Genomic DNA, 8763 nt, shown 5'->3' on the forward strand with positions numbered 1-8763 from the left:
AACTCAGGAAGCCTCCTTCTAACAGCATTTTGGGCATCAACATGAACTCAAATGAAAATGATGCAATGGAATGAAATGATGCACTCGTCGAGACGAACATTTTGATATACTATATGTCCAAAACGGAGCTACGGATGCGGAGATATCACCGGTCAAAGTTAGCACAAAAATTAAGGGGGAGAGGGAAAAAGTCAACCCTAGATATTTTGGATCTCAGATCTGGAACGGTGCACTGTTCATTGGGCGCGCGAACCGAGGTCGCCGGAGAAGATGGCCGGGGTGAGGCCGGCCGGTGGAGGAGGGAGGCGAGGCCGGCTCGGGCGGGGGAGGCCGGAGTGGCCGCGGCGCTCGCCGGCGTTGGCGGCGCCGGAACGGGGCGGCGAGGCGGCGGTGGTGGCGATGGAGCACGGCGGCGGCGGCGTGCGGCGGCCGGCGGCGTCCGGTCGCCGGAGTGGGAGACGGCGGGCGGCGGAGCTTCGGCCGGGCTCGCGGAAGACGAAGCGAAGCGGCGGCCGGGGTCTGGCCCGGTGGAGCTCGCGCGGGGGCCGGAGATGGGCTCCCGCGGGCCACCGGCGGTGGCGAGTGGCGAGGCCACGTGGCGGCTGTGGGTTGGCTGCGAGGGGCGCGGCGGACGTTGTCCGGCCTGGCGCAGACACGTCCGTCGGCGGCGAGATCTGTTTTTTTTTGAGCTAGGGTTTCGGGGAAGGAGATGATCCAAAAATGGAGGGGGGTATTTATAGGCATAAGTGGAGCTAGGAGAGTCCAAATGAGGTGCGGTTTTCGGCCACGCGATCGTGATTGAACGCTCTAGGACATGGAGCAGAGTTTGGTGGGTTTTGGGCCAAATTGGAGGGGGTTGGGCTGCAACACACACGAGGCCTTTTCGGTCCCTCGGTTTTAACCGTTGGAGTATCAAACGAAGTCCAAATGATATGAAACTTGACAGGCGGTCTACCAGTAGTAAACCAAGGCCGCATGGCAAGTCTCGGTCCAATCCGGAAATGTTCAATCCCCAAACACGAAAGAAAGCTAGAAATGACCTCCGGAGGAGAACGAAGCGCCGGAATGCAAAACGGACAACGGGGAAAATGCTCGAATGCATGAGATGAACACGTATGCAAATGCAATGCACATGATGACATGATATGAGATGCATGGAAATGAAAACAACACACGGAGACAAAGACCCGAACCCGAGAAATAAATATAACTTAACGCCGGAAACGGCAAGAGTTGGAGTACAAATAGGGAAAATTACATCCGGGGTGTTACAACACTCCACCACTACGAAAAGATCTCGTCCCGAGATCTAGGACTGAAAGAACTCCGGGTACTCAGAACGGAGGTGATCCTCGCGTTCCCAGGTAGCATCACGGTCGGAATGGTGAGACGACTTAACTTTGAGGAATTTGATTGACTTGTTGCGAGTCTTGCGTTCGGTCTCTTCAAGAATAGCAACTGGGTGCTCACGATAGGAGAGATCTTCTTGGAGCTCAATGTCCTTGAAGTTGACGGTGCGGTCAGGAGTCTTGAAGCACTTTCGAAGCTGAGAGACATGGAACACATCATGAACATTTGCAAAGTTTGAAGGAAGCTCGAGTTGATAGGCGAGGTCGCCTCTCTTGCTGATAATCTTGAAAGGTCCCACGTATCGAGGGGCAAGCTTCCCTTTGATACCGAAGCGACGAGTACCTTTCATAGGAGAGACGCGGAGGTAAACATGATCTCCGATCTCGAAAGACAAATCACGGTGGTTACTAACATAGTAGCTCTTCTGGCGGGATTGGGCTACTTGGAGGTTATCACGAATGACTTTGCACATTTCCTCTGCTTCTGTGATTAAGTCATTACCCAGCAGCTGACGTTCACCGGTTTCAGACCAGTTGAGAGGGGTACGACACTTCCTGCCATACAGAATTTCAAAAGGGGCCTTGCCCGAACTTGCTTGAAAACTGTTGTTCTAGGAGAATTCAGCATAAGGAAGACAATCCTCCCACTTCATGCCGAAGGAGATCACACAAGCCCTGAGCATATCTTCAAGAATCTGGTTGACACGCTCGACTTGACCGCTTGTTTGAGGATGGAAAGCTATGCTGAAGCGGATGTTAGTGCCCATGGCCTTCTGAAAAGAATCCCAAAACTTCGAAGTAAAGATGCTGCCACGGTCTGAAGAGATCACTTGAGGAATACCGTTCAGAGACACAATGCGAGAGGTATAGAGTTCCGCCAATTGAGCTGCAGTGATCGACTCTTTGATAGGTAGAAAATGAGCCACTTTGGTGAGCTTGTCGATGACAACAAATATAGCATCATTGCCACGCTTGGACTTTGGAAACCCAGTCACAAAGTCCATCTCAATGTGGTCAAACTTCCATTCTGGAATGGCAAGAGGTTGGAGGAGACCAGCTGGCCTTTGGTGTTCTGCCTTTACTCTTCTGCAGACATCACATTCATTCACGAATTGAGCGATCTCGCGCTTCATTCGAGTCCACCAATAAGCTTGCTTGAGGTCCTGATACATCTTCGTACTCCCAGGGTGGATGGAGAGGAGAGAGTTGTGAGCCTCGTTCATGATCACTTTACGAAGTTCACCTTTGGGCACAACAATACGATCCTCAAAGAAGAGAGTGTCCTTGTCATCAAGGCGGTAGCACTTGTACTTGGACTGACTCTTGGCAATCCCAATCTTCACCTTTTTTCCCATAGCATCAAGAAGTTGGGCTTGGCGAATCTGGTCTTCTAAGGTAGGAGAGACTTGAAGGTTGGCGAGGAAACCTTGAGGAACAACTTGCAAATTAAGTTTGCGGAAAGCTTCACAAAGCTCGGGTTGATAAGGCTTGAGAATCAGACTGTTGCAGTAGGCCTTTCTGCTCAAAGCATCAGCAATCACATTGGCCTTGCCTGGAGTGTACTCAATACTCGGATTATACTCTTGAATCATTTCGACCCATCGAGTTTGCCTTAGGTTGAGATTAGGCTGAGTGAAGATGTACTTGAGACTCTTGTGATCAGTGAAAATGTCCACTTTTCTTCCCAATAGAAGATGTCTCCAAGTCAAAAGAGCATGCACAACTGCCGCCAACTCGAGATCGTGAGTGGGGTAATTCTTCTCATTAGGCTTCAACTGGCGAGATGTATAAGCAACAAATTTCTTCTCTTGCATCAAAACTGCGCCAAGACCTTGGAGAGAGGCATCACAAAAGACCTCGTACGGCTTGGATTCATCAGGTGGAGTCAGAACTGGAGCAGTGATCAACTTCTCTTTCAAAGTGTTGAAAGCAATATCACACTCTGGAGACCAAACGTACTTGACGTGCTTCTGAAGAAGATTTGAGAGAGGCTTCGCGATCTTGGAAAAGTTTTCAACGAATCTTCGGCAGTAACTTGCGAGACCGAGAAAACTGCGGAGTTGCTTTACGTTCTGAGGAGGTTCCCAATTCACAATTGCGGATACCTTCTCCGGATTCACGGAAATGCCCTTGGCAGAGATGATATGACCAAGATAAAGAACCTCATCGAGCCAAAATTCACACTTGGAGAACTTGGCGTAGAACTGATGTTCCCTGAGCTTATCGAGAACCAAACGCAAGTGCTTGGCATGATCTTTCTTGTTCTTCGAGAAAACCAGAATGTCGTCGAGATAGACCAAAATGAAGTCATTGGTGTAGGCGTTGAAGATGAAATTCATCATGCGAGAGAACGTCGGCAGAGCGTTGGCGAGGCCAAAAGACATGACAGTGTATTCATATGAACCAAAGCTTGTTCTGAATGCTGTCTTGGGAATATCTTCTTCACGAATGCGAATCTGGTGATAACCCATACGGAGATCAAGCTTGGAGAATACTTGGGCACCTTTGAGTTGTTCGAACAGCTCATTGATGTTGGGAAGTGGGTATTTGTTCTTGATGGTCTTCTTGTTCACCGGACGGTAATCAACACAAAGTCGGTCCGTTCCATCCTTCTTCACAAAAAGAACACCACAACCCCACGGAGAAGTACTAGGCCGGATGAGACCCATTCTTTCTTTCTCATCGAGTTGCTTCTTCAGCTCCTTCAACTCTTCAGGTCCGAGCTTGTAAGGACGTTTGCACACAGGTTCCGTGCCAGGCTCAAGTTCAATAATGAATTCAACTGGCCGGTGCGGAGGCATTCCTGGGAGCTCTTCTGGAAAGACGTCTTGATATTCGCAAACGACAGGAATTTGAGAGATAGCATCCAATTCACCCTTCTCATTGAGAGAAAACAGACGGATAGTATCATCACGAGCGGCAAAGACAATCACATCCTCAGACGAATGAGTCAATTGAATCTGCCTTGCTGCACAATCAAGATGTGCCTTGTGCTTAGAAAGCCAATCCATCCTGAGAATAAGATCAATATTCGAGTTACCAAGCACCATAGGAGAAGAAAGAAACTTGTAGTCGCCCAATGTGATAGAAACATCCGGAGCCATCATTTTGGTGTTCATGAACAAACCCGGAGAAGAAACCGCTATCGGCTTAGGCAAATCAATAGTATGAACATCATGCATGGATGCAAAAGGCTTCGACAAAAATGATAAAGATGCACCAGTGTCAAAAAGAACTCTTGCGGGAATGTCATTAACAAGAAGGTTACCCATGATCACATCTGGTGATTCCTCTGCCTGAGCTGCATTCAGCAAGTTGACCTTGGCGGACTTGGGGTTATGCTTGTCCACAGCTGTACTTGCCGGTCTCACAGGAGGAGGAGGAGGAAGACGCCTCTGGTTGAAACACTTGTTGGCATAGTGACCCTTCTGTTGGCACTTGTTGCACGTGACCTCTGAAAGCGGACGGTGAAACGGAGCACTCGATCTTGGAGCTTGAGACGAAGTCTTGTTCTGAAAGCCAGGGTTGGGTGGGTGGGAAGAACCACTGCCACCTTTGCTCTTCTGCTAATACGGCTGACGGAACGGAGGAGGAGGAAGCCAAAACTTCTGCTGCTTGGCCACTTGAGTAGAGGAAGAAGGAGTAACATCTCTGACTCGCTTCCTGGAAGCATCACACCTCAACTGAGCAGCCTCTTGCTTCAGTGCCATGTTGTAGAACTCATCGTACCTCAATGGCTCGAAGAGGACAAGAGCGAGCTGAATATCTTCTCTGAGACCACCCCTGAACTGGTATATCATGCTCTTCTCATCAGGCACGTCCTGCTTGGCAAAGCGGGCAAGCTTCTGGAACAATTTGTTGTAGTCATAGACAGACAAAGAGCCTTGCTTCAGATTGCGGAATTCCTCACGCTTGCTTTCAACCACGCTCTGCGGAATATGGTGAGCTCGGAAATCTCGACGGAAATCATCCCAAGTGATAACACGTCCACCTCTGGAATCCTTGTACTGCTGGAACCATTCTGCAGCTTGATCTTTGAGTTGGAAGGAAGCGAACTTCACAAAGTCCTCAGGCCTGACGTTGCCGCACTCGAAATGCTTACACAGATCCACAAGCCAATCGTCAGCATCGGTTGCCTCAACACAATTGCTGAAAGTCTTTAGCCCGTTAGCAAGGAACTGGTTGAGTGTAGCAAAGTGACTCTGATTGCTGCCTTGATTCCCTTGACTGCCTTGATTGCGCTCTTGGAGAATTTGCATGATCAACTGAGTGTTTGCATTGGTTGCGGCCATCACAGCTTGCCATGCCTCTGGAGGAGGTGGAGGCGGTGGCGGATCTTGATTCTGGTTCTGACTGGTGCTCTTAGCGGGAGCCATCCTGAAGAGGTTGACCACCGTTAGCACATAGACAGATAATATTGAAGCTGAAACCAACGGAATGAAAATTGCAACATATAGTCTTCACATCCGAACAAAATGAACGAATGCATTCCTCTTCAAATGGTCACCTATCCATAAATTGAGAAGCCACGTAGAATTAAGGTAGAAAAATAAATCAACAAGGTACGGATCAAGAACGAATAATCGGTAAGAAATCCCAATCTCAAACCAATATCCGTGGAAGAAGAACTAGAGCTACTAGAATTCCCACCTATGAAACTCCCGAACTTTTCGTGTTATGCAATCAGGTGTTGGGGATACAGGGGAAGCATAATATCTCACCCAAACTAGCAAATCCTACATCCAGCTGTATCCATCCTTCAACACATAACCAAGAAAACTTCGGAAACCATCTACCTCAACCTTCGAAAAGCATCCGTTATACAAGTTATGGCGATACTCCTGAACTCCCGCCCCAGTACTGGGTGGCGTCGAGGTTATCTCACCAACGAACTGCATAAAAGAGATTTTCGATGTCGGCGATCATATCTCAAGTATTCCAGAATTGCAACGATAGAATTATGATGACAACACCTCAGAGCTCAACTCCCCGGGACACTTCCACTAAACCCCTGACAGGAGGCACCAAGACAATATTCTCATCATAAGCCATCGGAACAAATCCAAGATACTCGCGTGACCCTAAAATTTTTTTTAGTGAAATTTGAGAAGAGAAGAGTCAAAACTCTACGTCAGGATGCCTTACCAGAGCGATGAGGAGACTGGGAAGTAAAAAGAATTACTAAGCTCTCCGATATATAATTCCTAAAGACTCAAAACATTTCTCTAGACACAACTCGGCTGCTAAAAACGATCAAGCAATGGGGCTCCTAAGGTCGGGGAAGGCTCTGATACCAACTTGTAACGCCCTCGATGCGGCTATAGCTCCCACGTGTCGAGGCACGACTTAGAGACATAACCGCATTGAAAGCAATGTCGCAAGTCAGGCAATCATTACAACATCCCATGTAATATAGAATAAAAGGGGGATATACATAGTTGGCTTACACTCGCCACGTCACATCAAAGTACATAAATAACATCCATCATACAAACACTCATGGCCCGACTACGGCGCCAAAATAGAAGAAAACCCAACATGCGACAAGGCCCTGAATCAAACCCCAACTAGGCACCACTACTGATCATCGGGAAAGGAAACATAATAACGCTGAGAGTCCTCGTCGAACTCCCACTTGAGCTCGTACTCATCACCTGGAGCGGAATCACCTGGACCTGCATCTGGAGTTGTAGTATCTGTGAGCCACAGGGACTCAGCAATCTCGCACCCTCGCGATCAAGACTATTTAAGCTTATAGGAATGGATAAGGCAAATATATGTGGAGCTGCAGCAAGCGACTAGCATATCTGGTGGCTATCTTATTCGCAAAAGAGAGCGAGAAGAGGAGGCAAAGCACGAGCGAGAAGCTAGAAGAACAACCTGAGCAAGCATAACTCCAACACCGTGTCCACTTCCCGGACTCCGCGGAGAAGAGGCCATCACGGTAACACACACGGTTGATTCATTTTAATTAATTAAGATTTAAGTTATCTACAACCGGACATTAACAAATTACCATCTGCCCATAACCGCGGGCACGGCTTTTGAAAGTTCAATCCCTGCAGGGGGGTCCCAACTTAGCACATGACAAGCTCTCACGGTCAACGAAGGAATAGACCTCCTCCCAAGACATTCCGATCAGACTCGGTATCTCGGTAACTCAAGACACTTCAACAGGTTAAAACAAGACCAGCAACACCGCCCGAATGTGCCGACAAATCCCGATAGGAGCTGCACATATCTCTTTCTCAGGGCACACTCAGATGTGTAAGACGATGGGTAGGCCAGCCCAGAGTTGCCCCTGGTAGCCCCGGTCGCTGACGGTTGGACCAACACTCAGAGGAGCACTGGCCCGGGGGGGGGTTAAAATAAGATGACCCTTGAGTCTGCAGAACCCAAGGGAAAGAAAAGGCTAGGTGGCAAATGGTAAAACCAAGGTTGGGCATTGCTGGACAAGCTTTAATCAAGGCGAAATATCAAGGGGTTCCCATTATAACCCAACCGCGTAAGGGACACAAAATCCGGGAACATAACACCGATATGACGGAAACTAGGGCGGCAAGAGTGGAACAAAACACTAGGCGAGAGGCCGAGCCTTCCACCCTTTCCAAGTATATAGATTCATTAAGATAACATAGCAATATAATGATATCCCAACAAGTAAATAGATGATGTTCCACCAAGGAACGACCTCCAATCTTCACCTGCAACTAGCAACGCTATAAGAGGGGGCTGAGCAAAGCGGTAACATAGCCAATCAACGGTTTGCTAGGACATGGTGGGTTAGGGGTTCAACATGGCAATTGGAGGCTGACAAGCAAAAGGTAGGCATCGCAGAATTGGCATAGCAAGAGCGAGCAAACTAGCATAGCAAAGATAGTAGTGATTTCGAGGGTATGATCATCTTGCCTGCAAAGCTGTCAGAGTTGACTGGACCCACACAAGCAAACTCAGCGGGCTCCTCGTTAGCGAACTCGTCTCCCGGCTCTACCCAAACAACACATACAAGCAACAAGGATACAATCAACCACGTGCAAGGTCGAACAATAAGATGCAAAGATGGTATACTATGCGGGATGCGATGCGGGATGCAAAATGCAAGACGTGACAGGAAATGCATGAACCTGGCCTCAACTTGGAAAACCAAGTGTGCCACTGGATAGAGGGGAATAAATCGCTTGAAAACGATATAAAGAACGCCGGAATCGGAGTTACGGTTTGGAAATGGCAAGCATTTTAAGAAATGACACCGGTCTGCGATTTACAGCAAGTAGGCATCTAAACGCAACGAAATATACATGCTACAGCCACCAAACATGACAAAAAAATACATGGTAGGGATGTACACAAGATGATTAACAAAATACTAGCACTGAGCCATGGCCAATTCATCCATTATGAGGTTCAAACAAGC

Source organism: Triticum urartu, chromosome 7, assembly GCF_003073215.2.
Source record: "Triticum urartu cultivar G1812 chromosome 7, Tu2.1, whole genome shotgun sequence".
Classification (NCBI taxonomy): Eukaryota; Viridiplantae; Streptophyta; class Magnoliopsida; order Poales; family Poaceae; genus Triticum; species Triticum urartu.